Here is a 16,767-nt window from a genome sequence, read left to right on the forward strand (position 1 = left end):
ATAGCTTGTGTTCTTCTGAGACTCCCAACAGTGGGAGTGGGGGTTGTCTCAAGCTCTTTCGCCTGAGCTTGGGATCCTTTTCCTCCTACTGAGTTGTCTCATCAGGCTTGATATGAGGGTTTGTGCCTAGTCTTATTGTTACTTGTTAGGCCGTGTTTGATAGATATCCCTGGGAGGCCTGCTCTTTTTTATTTTTATTTTTCCTCTAAGGGAAATGGAGGAGGAGACTTGGAGCTGGGGGAGAGGGGAGGTTGGGGGAAGGACTGGGAGGAGTGGAGGGAGGGAAAACTGCGATCGAGATATAATGTATAAGAAAATAAAAACACAGAAAGAGGGAACTCAGAATTGAACCACCCCCCCAAGAAAAATCAGACTTAAAAGATAAATTGCTTAAGTTAAATTTTTAAAAAGTAAAAATTCACTTTTAAGGCTATGTTCTTTTGGAATAAAATGAACATTCGTAAATGTTTCTCTACTTTTTATAGGGTGAGATACAATGTAGATTATGAAAAATGAAGGTTGAGGGTGCATTTAACATACCTCACCTGCCAAGCACAGGGTAATGTGGGGACAATTTTTCCTCTTTGATCTTGGGACACAGTGAGGATTGTACAGCACATTGGTAGCCCCAGAAAGATCTGTCATGGTTAAAATTGATGGTGAACTTCGAGGGATTGAGAATCACCATGGAACAAAAAGCTGGGCATGTCTGTGTTTCTAGATCACATTAAGTGAGGTGAGAAGACCTATCCTAAATGTGAGCACATGGTGCCATGATGGGCTGCCCTCTCAGGCTGAACTCAAAGGAAAAAGGCAGTTGATCACCAGCCTTCAGCCCTCTGCTTCCTGCATGGCTGCAGCATGACCAGCTGTCTCAAGTCCCTGCTGAGATGACCTGCCATGGTACACTCTACCCCTGAACTGTGAGCCCAATAAACTTGTCCTTAAGTTGTTTTTGTCAAATGTTTTGTTACAGCAATAAGAAAAGTAACTAATACCAGATCCAAGTTCAAAATTCAAACTACTGTTCCTTAAATGCATAATGCTTTTCACACAGTTATGAGATTAAAAAAATCAGAAGTTAAACCATTACTGATCCATGGCCACTTCTACATGTTCTGTAGCTTTTAAAGAATGAAGTATGTTCCATACCAAGCTCTCTTAGAAGGAATAAATATGAATTTTTATACATGCTATGTGTGGTATAATATATGGAGACAAACATTTTCAAATGAAAGTATAATACTCTCTAAAATTAGATATGTATTGTATTGTATTTTTATGAGTATGAGTGTTTGCTTGAATGTATGTATGTGCCACAATATGTGTGCCTGGTAATCATGCAGGTCAGAAGAGGGCACTGGATTCCCTGGAACTAGAATTACAGAGAGTTGTGAGCTACTATCTGGGTGCTAGGAACTGAAGCCCATTCTTCTGCAAGAGATTCAAGTTCTCTTAATTGCTGAGCCATCTCTCTAGCCCAATATACCAATATAACACATTCTTAGGTGAATACGTCTTATTTTTATTTACCATGAAATAGAAGTTGTAGTAACTAAGACCCTATTTTTGATAGCACAACCATGAGTATCTTGAATCTGCAACACAAAATATTTCAATCTAAGTTCTGCTTATTTAAATTTTAGTAACTAGAATGAATTTCTACACTGGGAATGGGATAATGCCAGTATTGTAATTCCAGGTCTCTGGAAACCGAAGTAGGAGGATGATGTGTTCAAAGTCAGCCTGGTTATGTGGGAGTAGGCCTGTTCAAAACAAGAAAGCAAACAAAAGTTATCACAAAATTTTGAGGTAGCACTATATATTTTAACTAATTTAAATAATTCAATTAATTAGTGCATGTGTATGTATGCCATAGCACACTTGTAGAGGTCAGAGGATAAATCTATGAGTAGATTTTAACCTCCCATCGTGGGAGTGCCTTTATCAAACTCAGATTTTCAGATTTGGCTGAGATCATCCTTCCCCACTGAGCCAGCTAGCCAGTCACAGGTAGTTATTTACAAGCAATATGCTATTACAAAGTTACCTTTGTTCTGAATGGAAAGAAAATGCCTTGTAGAAAACGGAAGGCTGCTTTAGTGTTCAATTTAGGCTGCTTTAGTGTTCAATTTGTTTTTTTTAAAATTTTTTTTTATATTTTATTTTCCAGTTTAAATTTAGTTAAGAAACGAGGTTGCTTCACAAGTCAGTTCCAGGTCCCTCTCCCATTCCCTCCCCTCCTTCTGTGCCCCCCCAACCCCCCCCGTTATCCCCTCATTCCCCCAGGGAGGGTGAGGCCCTCCATGGGGGTGTCCATAGTCTGCCATTTCATATAGGGCAGGGCCTAGACCCTTCCCCAAGAGTTCAGGGTGAGAGTGCACCTCACATTGTTCTATGGGAGTCCAAAGTCCGTGTGTATACTTGGGATGGGTACTGATCTGCTGCCCAATTTGGTTTTTTAACCAGTGAGGATTTGTCTTTCTTGGTAGTTCCCAGATGTCTGCATACAGCAGAGCCACCTGGCTAGAGAATGCAGACCTCATGCCCTTCCCTGAGACTTTTTAATGGGAATTCCACCAGGTTCATTCTGATAGTGCCTGGAACTGCTGCTCTCTGGACTTAGACACAGTTTCCTCCATGAATGCTGAAGGTGACTTGGGTTGTTGACTTTATTCGTAGGAAATCTTCCTGGTTCTAAAAATATCTGCAAGAGCAGTTCTGTCTGCCATAATATTTAAGCCAGGGAATTTGTGCTAACAGTCTCAGTGGTTGACTTACCCTCCTTTGATTCTGAAATGGTGATGAGGCAATCATGCTCACCATCACCATCTACTAACACCAGTGGCTGTAACCATGGAAACAACATGTTTGGTTATACTACTAATTTTAGGTGGGTGACTGGTTTATATGTCATAACATTTGGTCCAGCTGTGTTTTCCAGCTTGGTTGTCTAATGATGGCAGTGTCTGTGTTTTTGAAGTATTTATTTCCCTGAGTGCTTGGTGGGGTCCATTTCTGGCTGTGAATCTTGCTTTGGCCAGTTAACACAGAAACATTTACTGGATTCATCATGAGTAACTAACAAATTAATGTAGGTGAGAGTTGTAGTTAATTAGTTCTAATCTTGGCAGGAAGGATCGTTAGTGTTTAATGGGAATGAATAATTTTATAAGACATGGAAATATATTGCCCCAAGCCAAATAGCTTATAACCATAGGATTACAAATTACTGCTTGAAATTAACAAGTGACATTTTCACATATTGTTAGACAGTCTATAATATTTTTTATGTTATACTTCTAGGTCTAATAGTATGTATCCAAGGGTCATGTAATTTCATTGTAAATTATTACAGCTGATCAAATGTGAGATTCTCTCCCTATAAATTGCTATTCTTCTTTTCCTAAGTAACTTCAACTTCAGTTTAAATATTGCTATTTCAGAGTAGCTTCCTCAAATCCTCAAGATCCATTCTCTCCCTCCCTCCCTCCCCCTATCTCTCTCTCTCTCCCTCTCTCCCTCCCTCCCTCCCTCCCTCCCTCTCCCTCCCTCTCTCTCTCTCTCTCTCTCTCTCTCTCTCTCTCTCTCTCTCTCTCTCTCTCTCTCTCCTTTCTTCCCTCTCTGTCTCTGTCTCTCTGTCTCTCTCTGAGCTAAGGTCTCCCGCATGCTAAGCAAGCACTCTGCCACTGAGCTGCATCCCCAACTCCAGACTCACGGTGCCTGCTCTTACTCTACCCTGGCATTTTCTGCACTTGGGACATATATTTACTTGGTGTGTGTACATGGTTAATATTTCTCTCGTGTTACTCATGTCACGAAGGACAAAGAACAATGGTGAATTATTTAATGAGTAAAGACTGCAAGTGTGCAGAGCAAGAGGCACCCCCAAAGTTTCAGGTTTCCATATCAGCTATAAATCTGTCAAAGATTAGTTGGAGGCATCAGGTTAAATCAACTTAGAAATGTTAACAACCAGCACCAAAGTCCTCTTTAGAGTCAGGCCGTGCAGCCTATTATTACTATAAAGGTTGACTTGAGAAAATACTTAATAAAAGCAAATACCAGCTAACCATTTACTTCTTTTGTTTTTCAAGGCAGGGTTTCTCTGTGTAGCTTTGGAGTCTGTCCTGGAACTAGCTCTTGTAGACCAGGCTAGCTCTTGTAGCCGTGGCTGTCCTGGACCTTACTATGTAGACCAATTTGGTCTTGAACTTTTCCTTCCTTCCTTCCTTCCTTCCTTCCTTCCTTCCTTCCTTCCTTCCTTCCTTCCTACCTTTCTTCCTTCCTTCCTTCCTTCCTTTTTCCTTTCTTCTCTCTTTCTTTCTTTTTTGTGTTTCAAAGCAGGATTTCTTTGTGTAGCCCTGGCTGTCCTGAAATAGCTCTGTAGGCCAGGCTGGCCTCTAACTCAGAGAGATCCATTGCCTGTGCAGCCTGAGTATGTGATTAAAGGCGTGTACCACCACCACCCAGAAACACCATCTACTTTTGATCTTTGTCTTGAACAAAGAATGCTGATGGTTTTCCCTTTTAGCTAACACTCTTATGAATATAAAAAAAAGTAATACATTAGCAGGCTGGGTGTGGTGGCACACACCTTTGATCCCATGACTCAGGAGGCAGAGGAAGGCAGATTTCTGTGAGTTTGAGACCAGCCTGGTATACATAGTGAGGTCCAGGACAACCATGGCTACTTAGTGAGACTATCTCAAAACAAAACAAACAAACAAAATCTTAGCAATTATTTCCCAAAACACTTTATTTGCAAGCAAAGTATTTTGAGAGAATAGACTGAATTTACTTTAAAATTACTTCCTATAAGGCATGGCTACTTTATGAAACACAGACATCAGTACTTAGTGTGACATAGACCATAGCCTACCTAACAAGCCCATTTTCACCACCTACAATTCTGTTTCTACACAGAATGACATGAGAAGTACAGGGGTTCTGGGAATTGAACCCATGACCTTGGTCAAGCTCAACACTTACTCTACCATTGAGCCTGAGAACTGTCATTTCATCTTTCCTAAATAGCAGCTACAAGCCTCACATGTATCTCTTCTGCCCCAGAACCTTCAGATTGGTTCAGAATCAAGTCCAAAGTCTGTATGGTATCATATTACTTCAACCAACATTTCCAGTATAGAAATCCTCTAGCTCAAAACATTCTTTTTTTTTTTGGTTTTTACGAGACAGGGTTTCTCTGTATTGTTTTGGAGGCTATCGGTCCAGCCCGGCCTCGAACTCACAGAGATCCGCCTGCCTCTGCCTCCCGAGTGCTGGGATTAAAGGCGTGCGCCACCACCACCCGGCTGCTCAAAACATTCTTATGTGCCGCCAGCCACGTTTTCCTGGCCATGTCCAGTGGGGTTTGTCTTCTCTTCTGGGGTTTAGCCCCCCTTGTATTTCTATATCCCAGATTCTCCTGTCTTTCAAGTACCACTTCGGGTTGCCTGTTCTCCATAGAGACTTCCAAAGCACTCAGGGGGATGGTGAGACAGCACATTGTGGCATCACTATGTGGTGTGACCTCTACTCTGCCTGTGGTTATGCATACCGATGATCACTTACACCCAGTTTTTCTTATTAAAAAAAGGTGATTGAAAGTTCGATTTATTTATTATTTATTTATTTATTTTTATCTCCCTCAAATACTTAGTGCAGTTCTAATATTTCAAGATGCTGCTATGACCAAGATAGCTGAGATTAATGATATCAATTAGTAATAAGGCACCATTCATTCTAGTGCACACCTGTTTGATTTCTTTCATGTTAGCATTGTTAAACATGGCTTTATTTATTTATTTATCTGTTTGCTTGTTTATTGTTTTTTTTTTTAGATAGGGTTTCTTTGTGTAATAGTTCTGGCACTTACCTTGTAGACCAGGCTGGCCTTGAACTCACAGAGATCAGCCTGCCTCTGCCTCCCAAGTGCTGGGATTAAAGACGTGCACCACCACTGCCCAGCTATGGCTACATTTATAATAATAAACAAGGGAGGGTAAGTACTGAGGAAGGACTGAATGCAGGTTATGGACACTAGAGTCATGGAAGAGGATATAAAGCAAATTGATCTTCTAGTTGTAACTGCTATGGATTTTTCATTTTTGGTAGTGGATAAGTACATACAAGTAAATTGATAGTGAGAGTATAAAATCTGATGTGGGGCTCCAGGGCTTTAGAATTGTCATTCCAACTGGAGAACTTCATTGAGAAGGATAGACTCTGGGTCTGTGTAATTTCCCTGCATGATCCTCATTTGCAGGTTCCATATAATAAAATTTTAACTAAAAAACTCAGAATTCTGAAAATAAGAATATGTATTCTTCTCTTTGTCCCCTTAGCTGTATGCTAAGACAACTTATTTCTTTATAATTTATGTTAGTTATGAGCAAATTGTCTTATGGATTAGATACTAACAGAAGCATAAATGTTGATTTTAGGCCCACCATCCAAGATGACATTTTAAATCATTTCATATAAAATGTGTACATGTCAGAAACAAAAAGGAATTTATTTTAGTGGTATGAAAACTTAAGATTTCTTTTGACCTAAGTCCTTACAATTAGGCTAATCATGCATGTAAAAACTGCCAGCTAATACAACAGAACCTTTTAAATTGTGTCTTAAAAGGGCCCCGAAGGGTTGGAGAGATGGCTCAGAGGTTAAGAGCACTGGTTGCTCTTCCAAGGTCCTGAGTTCAATTCCCAGCAACCACATGGTATCTCACAACCATCTGTAATGAGATCTGGCTCCCTCTTCTGGTGTGCAGGGATACATGCATACAGAACACGGTACACATAATAAGTAAATGAGTAAATAAATAAATCTTTAAAAAAAAAAAACAGAAGGGCCCCGAAATAGCAGTGGCTTAGACTTTCGAGATAAAAAGGACATTTAGGTCGGGCATGGTGGCACACTTTAGAGACGCACTCTATGAGTTCAAAACCATGGTCTATAGAGGGAATTTCAGGACAGTCAAGGCTATATGATGTCTCAAACCCTTCCCTTCTCCCAAAAAAGGACATTTAGGTTTAAACTTGATCCTTATAGAAGATATATGACATAACTGAATTCTTTCAACTCCCATAGTGTGGCATAACTGGTGTATAGTACTAAATTTTCTGTGTGTTTATGTTATACTTCAGCAAAATTATCTAAATCAAGAATGACCAAATGCTGGGAATCAGCATACACCCTCTCACAATGGCTTTCGGCCCCAGTCCTCATCTCCTACTTAAAAGTAGGTGTGAATTTCCGATGATGATGAGATGAGTCTATGAAAACAAATCTTACTATACAATCCTCATTATTGATTAGTCCCTTCCCACCCTGTGTTTTTCCTGATCACTTTCCCATTCCTAGCCCAAATACCCAACACACGTTTTTTTTGTTCATAGTTCCTATATACAGCTTGCTAAAACAAGCTGTATATAGGAACTACCTCACTGGGTTTATCCTTTAATCAAAGGTTCCTGTACCTGGGTAAAATGTTAATACAAAGTCAAATTTACGTGATTTTCTTTTGCTTACTTTTGTTGTTGTTTTAATTGTAGACCCATCCATAAACCTGATAAGGGAAAAGTCTTTCTTCCTTTTTAAAGCATTTTGTGACTGTCACTTGTTTTCTTTTTCTAAGTCTTTAACAGTCCTGGAATGGTGTGTTTCTGGGTCCATGAAGGCTGTTTGTGAAGGAGTCCTGGCTATGGGGCCTTTGAGAACAGAGTGGGGAATTCTGCTAGTCCTTGTGCATTCATAACTTCTGAGGTTGGTACCAAGACCTGCTTCTGCCTCCAGTGTCCCTCACAGCATGAGTGCTGTCCATCCACACAACTTGCTGTCACCTTGGCTTTGGCTCAGTCTTTGTGTTACTCTTCCCAAACATTAGCTATGTGCTTCCTGCCATCAGCTGAACATCTTGTTAATCAAATTAAATCCAAATGAAACCCAACATCCTTAGCATTGAACTTATCACTCATAATTCTCAAGTCCTGTTCTGCTTATCTCAATTTGACAGACTCCTTACCACCTCTACAGAAGGCCAAAACAAACACCTCTCCTGGAGGTACCCATACCACACTCTGCTGTCAGATGCCTTTCTCTCCTGGTCACTAATCACATGTATGACTTTTGGTCAAAACAGCCTTTGTGTTGATTAACATTCAAACTTGCAGCCTTAACTTCAAGATCTTCTACCAGGAGATTCCACAATGACAGTAACAGGATACAGCCATGCCTATATGGCCACCATGAAACAAAGAGCAGGATAGTCAACCCAATATCCCAGATATTCTAATGTCATGAGGCAAACTGGACACAAGTATTGTACTGGCTTTTGCCTGAGGATATCATGATAAGGGAATCACAGGACTGGGTTGATGGATCAATGGATAAAGGGATTGCTTGGCAGTGTGAGGACAAGAACCTTCTAGAAGCCAGGTGGGCATGTCAACATAGTCTCAACACTCAGGGACAAGGATCCTTTGAACAGACTGGCTAGCTAGACTAGTGGGAATCTATAATCTGGGCTCTGCCTAAATAAAGAGAGGTATGAGATCAAAGAAGATACCAGACCTTAATGTCAGTCTTCTTCATGCGTGCTGTTAAATATACAGGTCCATCCCCACACGCATGCACCCCTCTTCACATATGACAGCAAAGCTCTGACTTTGTTTTTGTTTATTAATAGATATTTAAGCTCGCTAAACCATGTCAATTCAGCAATTTTAAGTGTTATATAGAAAGAAATATTAAGTAGAAATCTTACAGATTCTCCTAAAAAAAAAAACCCAAACATGCTATCAGACAATTATTTCCTTTTGTTTGTGAAACTTAGCATGGCTCTGTTGGTCAAACTCACCAAGTTTGAGCTCTGCGTTCTTTGGGAATACTTACTTGATACTTGCTAGCCATTAAGAGAGAAATTTAAGAACACTTCTTTTCCAGTGTGTGCAGGCATGCATGCCAAATGTATATGTGTGCTGGTGGAGGCCTGAAGTCAATGTTGGGAATCATTCTAGATCACCCTTCTGCTTTATTCATTGAATCTATGTCTCTCAGGCAAACCCAGAGCTCAGGAAATGGCTGTTTAGTCCAAGACCAGCATTTACGGGGGATTCTGGGTGGTCTAGAGTATAGTCCTCAGTTTGTGCACTGAACACTTTAACTGTTGAGCCATCTTTCTGGCATGACAAATAGACAAGGTCTCATGCTTACTTACCTCTACTTCCCACCGGTCCACAGGAACATTGATCATTGAGCTGGAAGAAACTATCAAAATATTTCAGTTTTGTCTAGTGCGTATAAGCCTCACAACACACTGTGTTATTTCAAGGTTTTGCTCATATATTTATTATGTTTTTAATAATGTAAAAAAAGCCCTCAAACCCACTATGCAACACAAATATTAGGACCCTGAAAGCCTAAATCTCCCTCCCCTTGCTTTCCTGCCCCTGGGGTTGACTACATTTTTTTCTACCTCCCCTTTCATGTGGTCTCATTCCACCTATATACGCTTCTTTGGAGGATGTTTTCTCTTTCAACTGGGCTTTGCCACCACCCACCTTTCTGTGCCAGTGAGTCATTGCTTAAAACACTTTGAGTGTAAGTTTTTTTTTTCTGGAACTTGCAACATAGAACTCATGAGGCTAAGCTTCACAGGAAATGCTCTCTTTCCACATGAATTTAACTGATCTAAGAGCATTTGCAGATGGCCCACAGTGATGTCCACACATGTCCCTTCTTCTCTTACAGAACTTGCTACCAGAACTGGGTTCTTGGGTCCAAAAATTGGAAACATGAGACTGGATCCAGAAGGATAGAGACAAAGCTTTTACTATGACATCATTCAGAGCCAGGGGAAGACCAGGCTCTGAGCAACAGCAAGCCAGGCTGCAGTGCCCAGAACAGGGAAAGCCGGGTAGCTAAAACAGGAAGCTTGGGAAGGCTCCTATAAAGACCTTCATGTAAATAAGGATCCTAACTTGTCTAGTGTCCCACTGATTGGTCAGTGTCTTACTTGGCTCCATTGTTCATTGGCCTGCTCAGACCACTAAGGGAAGGCAGGTTTCCAGGAGACCGATTCTTGCCAGTGCCTGTGATAGAATGTGTTTGTATCTGTTGAGTTTTAAGTTCTGGCAGTACCTGTAAGTGCTGGATCCTCATTTATGTCCTTGTCTGGGTTGTTGTCCAGGCTAAATAGGTATGATCACTGTCTTTTGGTGACTATCTTAAAGCAATGGGGCTTAGGACTCATCTCCAAAACAGGCCTTTTAGTCAGGTAGCTCTGTGTCAGCATTACCTCAGCTTGTAGCATTTCCACACTCCTGCCAAGTTTAAGGGTTGGACTTAAAGATGGTAGAGTGACCAGCTATAATAGACAGTCTCAGTTGACCTCAGGCTCACAGCCTTACCTGAAGTATGCAGCACATAGTCTGCCTTTTCTCTTGAAGCTCTTACCACACTATAGAGATTTTGGATAATCTACTTGGCAAACAATTATGCTCATCCCCAAAATGTAGGGTGTCAAATTTGACCCTTTATAAATGAAGGATGAAAGCTGATGAGAAAAATACTTCTCTCATTCAATCGGAGTCTTCTATATCCTTTGAGAGATTCTTGGTAGAAATTAGCTTCAGTTGTCCAAAGTAAAATAACAGCCCTCTAATTTGGATTTGTCTCATTCTTCCATGTGCCTTTATGAGACGCAGCAGAGTTTGGAAAGAGATAGGGAAGGGACCTTCGGTGGAATTGCCATTGTAACATCCTAGACTCTTGGGGTATATGATGCCAGGGGCTGGGGTGAAGCTTCTACCTTAACACTCAGAATTTGTTTAAGGCAGGAATAAGTCTCACAGACACAGATGACCATCATGAAGGAAGACAATTATACTCTGAGCTCCCTAGACCCAGGAAGCATGTCTTGTCTTGTCATGCAGGGGTCACATGGGGAGGCAGCAGAGAGGTCAAGAGGTGGAGAAAGTAAGGGGTCAAGGTAGACTGCTATGCGATTCCCCCAGAAAGATCTATGTGTGTTCTATAGAGCTTGAGGAACTTCTCCAATCATCTGGCTCTGGCATAAAGGGACTTGGAAAGTGTGAGAAGCAATGATCCTCACGTCAGCATCCAAGTGTCAGCCTGGACAACTGGCAAATGACCATGCCGATTTGGTGACAACTGTGGCTGTTACATTCCTAATCACATCTTTCTGTACTCCTCCCCCTGCCCTCCCCTGTGGTCCCTCACCAGTTGAGTTCTCCAGGGAGGTATTTAGGAATTCTAAATGATCCTATAATTCTCCGTCCTAGTGGCCCACAACTCCAAGCCTTAGCTAATGAATATGCTAGGCTCAGGAGTCCCTCACTTTCTGACCCAAAGGCTTTGTCACATAGCAAACTGCCAGTAACTTTCCAACCATAGACAGTATCTAGTCAGGAAGGCACTAGCTGCTAGCTAAGGAAGACCCGAGGGGCCCAGTGCCTCCTGTTTGTCTCTGGTTCTCTGATGAGAACCTCATCCTGAAAATGGACCATAATGATTTATTGCCATCGAATGTCAGAGCCCACTGCATGAAGAAGATGGGGAATAGGTGTAAAAATGAAAGGCGCTTGCGCGTGCGTCCTTTGCTTTCTCTAGAAGGAAACTAACCCGGGAAGAGTCAGCAAAGCCAGATGCCAAAGCTTCAGAACAAAAAGTCACAATCAGCACAGACGGGACCCTGTGAAAATGAGTAAGACGTGGCTCCCGTCTTCGGAGAGCTCGAGATGTGGGAAGGAGACAGGCATAGGCGTCTATTGATAGAACAGAGCCTCAAGTGCCGATAGGAGGTGAAGGAAAACACAGGAAGGACTTTCCGGAAGACGCGATGCCAGGACAGAGGCTTGACGTAGATGCTATCTGGGTGAGAAAGCCTCCTTGGAAGAAGGGATGAGCAAAGAAGAGACAAGAGGCACTGTTTGAGTTATGAACACCAGCATATGGTGCTGAAGACTGGGGTGGGTGCAGAGGCGGGTGTAACCAGAGTGGTGGGCAGCGCTTGGTTCAAAGAGAGCTTTTGATTCGTTCTGCAGAGCGTGGGGCACTGAACTGTGTTCTGAGGACCGCTGGGTGATGTAGGGGGCAAGATTAAGCCCCAGAGGTGAGCCTGGATTCAATTTCTAGAGGCTGGCTTTTAAATTCATATTCTTTCCAGAAACCCATAATGACATTACCACATGATGGGTTCTGAAATGTAAAAAACCAAACCCATGTATCATTTAACTGAGTGAAACCTAGACTTCTTTGATCACAGAACCTCTTGCCCCAACTTTGAACACAGAACACACCTTGGGAAATGCTGCCTGTGACAGGTGTGAGTCATGTGACAGCTTTATACCAGGCAAATGCCTCAGGTTTGGAACCACGGGGGTTTTCTTCCTTTTTCTCTTCCTTTCTTTCTCTCTTCCTTTCTTTCCTTCCTTCTTTCATTCTTTCTCCCCCCCCCTCTCTCATTGAATCAATGAGCTTTGATTAGAGTCACTTACAGGAGTATGGGGGAGGAGTTGCTTACTGAAGCACAGGGCCTCCAAACACTTGCTCTTGTGAAATCCCAACCAGCATGTAATACGGCTTATAAACTCTGACACCTGGAGCACACTGCACACCTGTAGGCATGTTTGCAAGTTAAAGAGCATCCTCTCTTGGTGGCTCAGTTTGTCAAATTCTCTTTTAAGAGGAATGGTTTGTCTGAGTTTCTTCATGAGTTAAGCATACTGAATCCTGTCAGTTTCAGGGATTTCTTGAAGCAATTGAGAGGTGCATATTTCTTGCCTCAATCAGCTCTCCTCCAAGATGGATCGCTTCAGTCTACACAATAACACACTCCTCAGACTTCTCCATTTTGTCTTCATTATGAAGTATTTGAGGTTGCACAAGTACAAAGTTTTAATGAAATTTTTCCTACATTGCCACATTTTCAGAATGTTCTTCAGTATAAACTCTTGATTTTTTTCTCTTACGATTTGAACATTACCTAAAGGGTTTGGCAATTTTCTCGTGGTCACGATGACTCTCTAGCATGGAGCCTTGAGTGTCGGTTGCCAAGGACAGAGCCTGGAAAAACCATGTGCCACATTGTTTCCTATGGAAACTTTTCTCCCCAGTTTGACTTTTCAGATGTTTTTTAGAAGGGACAGTAAGGCTTTTTCTCATACATTACATTTGTAAAGTTTCTCTTCTATATGAGTTCTTAGATGTGATCTCGGGTGATTTTGTGGATAAAAGATTTCTTGCATTGACTATATTTGTAAAGTTTCTCTCCTGTATGAATTCTCTGATGCCTTCTAAGAGACGAGGCACAGATATAGGATTTGTTGCATTCACTACATTGGTTTCTCTCATGTATGTATTCTCTGATGTTTTCTAAGATTAAAGCTACAGGTACAGGGTTTCTCACATACACTACGTTTGTGAGGTTTCCCTCCTGTGTGAATGCTGATGAGTTTTAAGATTGCATTTCTCACAGAGATTTCTTCCTCACAGTTGATTACACATCCCTGAAATGGCAGTGGGAATGGGTGCAAAAATGAGTTCAAGAATTACTTGGGAAGCAGAAGGGGGGGAGACCTCAAAATTTAGAATGTTGTGACAAAGGTTGTAAAACCCCATCTGATCATCAAGTACAAATGAAATTGGGGATATACATAATAATAAAAATATTTGCTGACTTTAACAGCAAATCTGTCAAGAAAGAACAAGATTCCTCAGGGGAACCGCTGAAACGAGGCCCAGGGTTTCTCACATGCCCAACTAGTACAGCTAGCCAGCACTGGGTTTCTGGACTAAACCCTCAGCTCTGGAAGTCTCAACTCTTAAGCAGGAGGAGACATACAGTTCCAAGAAGGTAGTAGGGAAGGAGTGGCTAAAAACGTGAAATGTCATAGAGTAGAAGAGGATGGAGAATTGAAATAAGTGACTCACAGATGTGGCCCTAGCTGAGGGCTTGAGTAAGATTCCAGGCTGCTAGAGCAAGTTCATGATTGCTCACGAGAAGCCATGCTACATTTTCAGAAGTACTACAAGTTGGTTGGTTCCAGCCCATAAAGCAACCCCCAATCCAGAAAACAAAATCTGGGTTATCCAATATTTCATGGGTGCACCACTGGATGAACACTAGAAATAAAATGCTCTCTGGATTTATTTGTCAGGTAGGAGTCATTCTAGAGAGGGTTCTAGAATTCCTTTTAAGTAGACAGATTGCAGGAGGCTAAGGAGTAAGTGGTAGGTATGGAAATAGAAGAACTAGTGACAGGTTAATAATGAAGTCATAGGACAGGAGGAGCAGAAATATTTATAGTTCAAGAGACATTTCAAGTGTGAGAGCAAGCCAGGCTGAAGGTACTAGGTGGCCTAAGGAGAAGAAGGTCTGGGCATGGGTAGAGGCTGGGATTCAGGGTGTAGGTGTAGGAGTCTTCAGTTGGAAGAAGGATAGCTAAACACTCAAGGTTTATAGGAAGGTGGAGTCTCTAAGGGAAAGATGTCTTTTGCATTCAACCTGTATTTGTACTTGAGGACCCCACATTTTTCATGAGGCAACTTTGATTACTGACTTTGGAAGTCAATGGTTGTTTTTGTTTGTTTGTTTGCCTTGGGGCAAAAGTATGACTGTTAGTCTTGGTCACATGCAAACCAAGTTAAAATTATTTTAAAGTTTTGTTTTGTTTTTATGATTTTTGGCTTTTGTTTTTTGAGACAGAGTTCTCCTGTGCAAGAACCCTGGCACTCTGGAACTCACTTTGTATTCCAAACTGGCCTCAAACTCAGAGATCAGCCTGCCTCTGCCTCCCAAGTGCTGAGACTAAAGACATGCACCACCATACCTGGCTTTAAAGTTTTTTAAAAATAGTTTAAAATTTTTCAGTAAGCAATTAAGAAATAAGAAACATGAAAATCAATGAAACTTAACATTGCTGGAGTGGGCACTTCGACTTTCCTGGTTATGGAGTTTGGTAGAATTAACACTGGATTTAAATTCCTGTCCCAATTCTTACCTTTCCCCCCAATTTTCAATAGCCTAGATTCAAGTTGCCATGTTGCCTAAGTTCAGTCCGTTTTTCAATCTTTTCCATCTGCTCAATGAGGATTGCGCATCCAGGGTCATGATGCCATTTTGAACCTGAGGGCCGTTCCTAACCCAAGTTAAAGAACCAAGTCACAGAGATGGGAGAGAACGATTTGTGAGTGGGTTTTCTGAGCCAGGATTGTGTCTTACTCATCTTTATCCCCTCACTCATCTGTTTGTTCATTCAATAAATATTTATTATGAGCATACTATTCTTCTGGGCAAAGTGCCATAGACGAAGAATGATGGGATAAGCATGCAGAGCTTTTGGCAGAATGAGAGAGCCATGTATGAAGCATGGACACAAACAAATATATGTAATATAACTACAAAAGATGGTAAGCACTCCAAGGCAAAATGATAAGTTAAATGAAGTAGTTAGCAGAGGTGGTGAATTTCTGAGGTGAGGGAGGGCTTTTCTGGGATGGTTTTGAGAACCAAAGGATGTCCAGGAGTTTCCAAACAGTGTGTGAGGTGAACAGCATTCCACATAGAATGAATGTTCACTGAGAAGGACCCCAGGCAGGAAAGCGTCATTGTCTTGTATGTGTGTGTGGGGGGGGGCTGAGGAAGGGAAACAAACTGAGAGAAAGAAGATTAAAGTGTAGATTCTGTCAAAAGCATTTGGATTTTATTCCAGACGCAGTTATATGTCAGTGAGGGCTTGATTTCAGACAATGACATCACAGCCTAAACTGTGTGTTTAAAAGGTTGCTCTGACTATATGCAGGAGTAGAGAGAGTGGCTGAACTTGGGGAGTCCTTTAGAGGAAGCTTACTTGATTAGGTGAAAGATAACAGTGGCACTGTGACGGTTTGACTGAGAATAGCCTCATAGACTTATACATTGAACACGTGATCCCCAGTTGGTGGAACTGTTTGGAAAGGATTAGGACATGTGACCTTGTTGGATGGGTGTGTGTCATGTCACTGGGGGTCCGTTTAGAAGTTTCAAAAGCCCAAGTCATGCATTCCCAGTGTGATCTCAGTCTTTCTCTTCCTTGTGTTTATGGGTCAGGATGGAAACCCTCAGCTGCTGCTCCAGCAACATGCCCACTGCCTGCTGCCTGCTGCCTGCTGCCCGTTGCCCGCTGCCCGCTGCCCATTGCCCACTGCCCGCTGCCTTGCTCTACACCATGATGGTCATGATGGTCATGGCCTCTGAAACTGGAAGCCCCACTTCCTTCTGCTAGCTGCCTTGGTCATGGTGTCTCCACAGCAATAGAACAGCACCTAAGATAGGCACAATCTAGACTGCCTTGAGACAGGAGAGACCACCAATATTGAGTTTAGGGTTCCCAGAAAAATCCTGCTGGTACCTCATTCCTGTTCATTATGTTTAGTAGGCCTTAGATAAAGCAGCAAGATCAGAAACATTAATTACAGGCATAAGAACTGGAAATTAAAGGGCAAATTTGTGCTTATTTGCATATGACATACATAGAGATCCTAAAGAACCTTCAGAAAAGTTAGAAATGATGTATTAAGTGCAGTCTAAATGAAATACTCAATCTTAAGCTGAACGGAGGCAGAAGTGAGCTCAAAATAAAGATAAATAGAGCCAGGAGGGATTTAGTTAGAGAGAGGAGAGAGAGAGAGAACTCAGGCATGATGGAGGGTATCTATAGACTAAACTACTTGGAAGACTGAGGCAGGAGGACTATTTTA

This window comes from Mesocricetus auratus, unplaced genomic scaffold (assembly GCF_017639785.1).
Source record: "Mesocricetus auratus isolate SY011 unplaced genomic scaffold, BCM_Maur_2.0 Super-Scaffold_100013, whole genome shotgun sequence".
Classification (NCBI taxonomy): domain Eukaryota; kingdom Metazoa; phylum Chordata; class Mammalia; order Rodentia; family Cricetidae; genus Mesocricetus; species Mesocricetus auratus.